We start from the raw sequence: 4,738 nt of genomic DNA on the forward strand, positions 1-4,738 counted from the left end.
TCCAGTAGCTGGAATTACAGGCATGCGCTACCACGCCTGGCTGATTTTTTTGATTCATTGTAGAGATGAGGTCTCGCTGCCCAGGCGGATCATGAACCCGTGGGCTCAGGCAATCGACTCACCTCAGCCTCCCCCTTTGATATTTTTATTTTGCAAAGCTAGAAAAAACCAGATGCTTTATGATGTTTTGGTATGTTTTCAGTTTGAACTATAATTCAATTTACAATAAGTGGGTCAGAAATAACTAAACTTTAAATTATTTTAAAGTAAAAATCAGGCTAGGCATGGTGGCTCATGCTTGTAATCCCAGTACTTTGGGAGGCCAAGCTGTGAGGAGAGTTGCTTGAGACCAGGAGTTTGAGAGCAACGTGGGATATATAGCAAGCCCTTGTCTCTACAAAAATATCAATAAATTAGCCAGGTATGGTGGCACCCACCTTTACTCCCAGCTAATCAGGAGGCAGAGGTGGGAGGATCTCCTGAGCTCAGAAGTCGAAGCTGCACTGCACCTAGGTTGGAGTGCAGTGGCATGCTCACGCCACCGCAGCCTCAACCTGCTGGGCTCAGGTGATCCTTCCACCTCAGGCCTTCAAGTAGCTGGAATCACTGGTGAACACCATCACACCTGGCTAATTTTTTTTATTTACTGTAGACAGACGGTCTCACCATGTTGCTCAGGCTGGTCTCGAATCCCTGGGCTCAAGCAATCTTCTCACCTCCGCCTCCCTAAGTGCTGGGATTACAGACATGAGTTACCACACCTGGCAAAGACAAAAAAGTTTTAAGACTGGGCTCGGTGGATCAGCCTGTAATCCCAGCATTTTGGGAGGCCAAGGTGAGTAGACTGCCTGAGCCTGTGGGTTCAAGACCCACCTGGGCAACTTGGCGAGATCTCATCTCTACAATAAATCAAAAATTAGCCGGGTGTGGTAGCGCGTGCCTGTAGTTCCAGCTACTTGGAAGGCTGAGGCGGAAGGATCGCCAGAGCCTAGCAGGTCGAGGTTGCGGTGGCCGAGAGCGGCCATTGCACTCCAATCTGGGTGACAGAGTGAGACTCCAACTCAAAAAAAAAAGTTTGAAAGTAAAAATCACTAACTTAACTTTCTGGATCCTTTTTCATAATACAAGGGTAACTTTCATTTTTCAGTAATGAACTAATCCAGGTGTTAAACTGATTAACATGCTCCATTTTATCTGCTAAGTACATAGAGGTAACAGATGACTAGATCCTTCCAATCTCTGCCTCAGAGCAAGCAACCAGCCCCTGAGCACAGATGTGCTGGAATCAGCAGTGCTCATAATGGCCCGTTAAGTCATTTTGTCAATGAGGAAACCAAGGCTCAGGAACAAATTAGGGAACAACCTTTCCAAGGACGGTTAGATAAGAGGAGTCCCTAGACTCAACGCTAGATCTGTCTGGCTCAGAAGCCCTAGGGTTGAGGCATCCCATGCCTGTACCCTTCCCACAATGCCATGTGCCCACCGTGATGTTCTGCAGCCTCTGCCCAGGCGCTTGAGAAATAACAATCACTGATTTGGACACTTAAAAATAAGCAGATGTTGCATCTCATGAGGTGGAAATGCTACCCTTAAACCCTGCCTGTGTCATTTACAAAGGAGACTTTAAGAATCTGATCCTTTAGTACATTTTTTACTATTTGAATTTGGAATTAAAGCCTTCAAACTCTATAGTATTTCAAATAGTATTTGACTAGATGCTATACTCTCTATTTTAGAGTTTTGAGATTTATAAATCTTAAGTAGAATAATCAGGTTCCGACCCCAATTCTGTGGGGCCCTATTTAATTTTTATTATTATAAAGATGTGAAGTACAATTCAGGGCTAGGTACACAAATGTCAATTATGCAGGCACCCTTGCTGAGGAGGTATGCCCCTCCCTCCCCTAGCAGTTTCCCTCAACTGCCAATCCCAACTCCTCTCCCCTGACAGTTTCCCAGTACTGCCAATTGCTTCCTTATAGTATTATAATAATTGTTCAAGGTCTGCATATGAGTGAAAATATATGGTACTCTGTTCTTTGTTTCTGTGATAGATCACTGGGTATGATTGACTCTAAATCCATCCAAGTTGCTGTGAAGTCCATATGTGTGTACTTCTTTATGGCTATATAATATTCTTTTGTGTATATGTACCACATTTTTTTACCCAGTCCAGCTTCGACGAGTAGCATGGTTGGTTCTATGTTTTTGCTATTGTGAATAGAGTTATATTTAGTTTATTTCTCAGAGACGGGGTCTTGTTATGCTGCCCAGACTGGTTAAGACTCCTGGGCTCGGCGATTCAGCCTGTAATCCCAGTACTTTGGGAGACCAAGGTGAATGGATTACCTGAGCCTGAGGGTTTGAGACCCAACCGGGCACCTTTGTGAGACCTTGTCTCTACAATAAATCAAAAAAATTAGCCGGGTATGGTAGCATGCCTGTAGTTCTGGCTACTTGGAAGGCTGAGGCAGAAGGATCACCGGAGCCCAGCATGTCGAGGCTGCGGTGGCTGGGAGCGTGCCAAGGCACTACAGTCTGGGATGAAGAGTGAGAATCCAACTCAAAAAAAAAAAAAGAAAACAAAACTCCTGGGCTCAAGAGATCCCTTCACCTCAACCTCCTGAGGAGCTGAGATTACTGGCATACACCACTACATCCAGCTCAATAATCAGTTTTTAAACATATAATTTTACTTAAAGTCACTACAAATCCACTTTAATTAAAAAATCGTGAGATCTAAAGTCATGTCACAAGGTACCCAAAAATCTAGTGAAAAAAATAGAATTTTTTTTTTTGAGTTGGAGTCTCACTCTGTCGCCCAGACTGGAGTGCAGTGGCCGCTCCCGGTCACCACAGCCTTGACCTGCTGGGCTCCGGCGATCCTTCTGTCTCAGCCTTCCAAGCAGCCAGAATTACAGGCATGCGCTACCATGCCCAGATGATTTTTTGATTTATTGTAGAGATGAGGTCTTGCTGCACAGGCGGGTCTTGAACCTGCGGGCTCAGGCAATCCACTCACCTCAGCCTCCCAAAGGTGCGGGATTACAGGCTCAGCCACCGAGCTCGGCTAAAAAATAGAATTTTTAAAAAGTGGTTTGTGCCGGGCTTGGTGGCTCAGCCTGTAATTCTGTGCTTTGAGAGGATGAGGTCATTGGATTGCCTGAGCCCGCGGGTTCGAGACTCGCCTGGCCAACTTGACGAGACCTCATCTCTACAGTAAATCAAAAAATTAGCTTGGCATGGTAGTGCGCGCCTGTAGTTCCAGCTACTGGAAGGCTGAGGCGGGAGGATCACCGGAGCCCAGCAGGTCGAGGCTGCTGTGGCCGGGAGCTGCCACTGTACTCCAGTCTGGGTGACAGAGTGAGATTCCAACTCAAAAAATAAATAAACAAATAAAAGTGGTTTGATGTTATAAAGAGATTTGTCAATATGAGTAGCTCTCTAGATGGGAGTGGGTGAGGTACACATTAGGGTACCCTCTTTCAGAGCACCTGATACCCTCACCTCTTGAGACACAGGATGCTGAACAGTGGCACCCCACCCCTCAGAAGAATTGGAAAAAATTTGGAACCACAGCATGTGTCTATGATTTCTGGCAGGGCCTGCTAGAAGTCACTAAAAGATTCTATTTCTCCAAGTTCAAGATTGAAAAAGAGGGGCTGACCTTGGTCGTCACCCCAAACTGTAAATAACTAACCACTAGAACCCACTGAAGTCCTTCCTAAGGGACCACCAACAACTCACAGCAGCAGCCTCACTCACCGGCCGCCCTCCAAAACCAAAGACCAAACTATTCCTTGACATCCTCACTGCTGGCAGTCCCCGATCCCAGAATCCTAGAGTGGACACTGAAATACTGGAGGGATGTCTTGAGCCCAGAGGGGCTGTGCCCTGCAGCCTTGCGCTCCCTTGCTTAGCTGGCAACACATTCAGCTGTTGAGAGTGGCAGCTCGTTCTCCAGCAGTAGGAATTGATTCAGAAGGCAAGAACTACAGGCAGTGAAGGCTCACAGTGAAGGAAAAGAGAGAGAGAGCATATAAACATATGAGAGCCAGCAAGGGGCAGTGGCTCACGCCTGTAATCCTAGCACTTTAGGAGGCCAAGGTGGGAGGATCATTTAAGCCCAGGAGTTTGAAAACAGCCAGAGCAACATAGTGAGACCTCGTTTTTACACAAAATTTTAAAAAGTCTCCAAAAATATTTGGGGGTCAGGTGTGGTGGCTATAATTCTGTAATCCCAGCACTTTGGGAGGCCGAGGTGAGAGAACTGCCTGAGCTCAGAGGTTCAAAACCAGACTGGGCAACTTGGTGAGACCTCATCGCTACAATAAATAAAAAACTTAGCTGGGTATGGTGACCTGTGCCTGGTGACTTGGAAGCCTGAGGCAAAGGATCGACCGAGCCCAGCAGGTCGAGGATGCGATGGTCAGGAGTGTGCCACTGCACTCCAGCCAGGGCAACAGAGTGAGACTCCAACTAAAAAAAAAAAAAAAAATGGCATCGTTGACAAAGAACTACATAGAAGAAAACATAGTTTCTTCTCATGTATATTAGGAAAAAAAATGGAAAATAAGCGAAGAACCCAGCTTGAGAAGTTGAAAAACTACAGGAAAATAAACTCAAAGAGCTGAGGGGGAATATAAAAAAGACAAAGCAAGTCGGGCTCGGTGGCTCAGCCTGTAATCCCGCACCTTTGGGAGGCTGAGGTGAGTGGATTGCCTGAGCCCGCAGGTTC

At 46.2% G+C, this 4,738-nt stretch overlaps 1 protein-coding gene across 2 annotated transcripts in view; it reads right to left on the minus strand.

The window, feature by feature from the left end:
* Window positions 1–4,738, minus strand: part of TTF1 (transcription termination factor 1) — a 31,262-nt gene that overhangs the window by 2,739 nt on the left and 23,785 nt on the right. The window lies entirely within an intron of this gene.

The sequence above is a fragment of the Carlito syrichta genome, unplaced genomic scaffold (genome assembly GCF_000164805.1).
Source record: "Carlito syrichta isolate Samal-C Ts95f unplaced genomic scaffold, Tarsius_syrichta-2.0.1 Scaffold311915, whole genome shotgun sequence".
Lineage (NCBI taxonomy): Eukaryota > Metazoa > Chordata > Mammalia > Primates > Tarsiidae > Carlito > Carlito syrichta.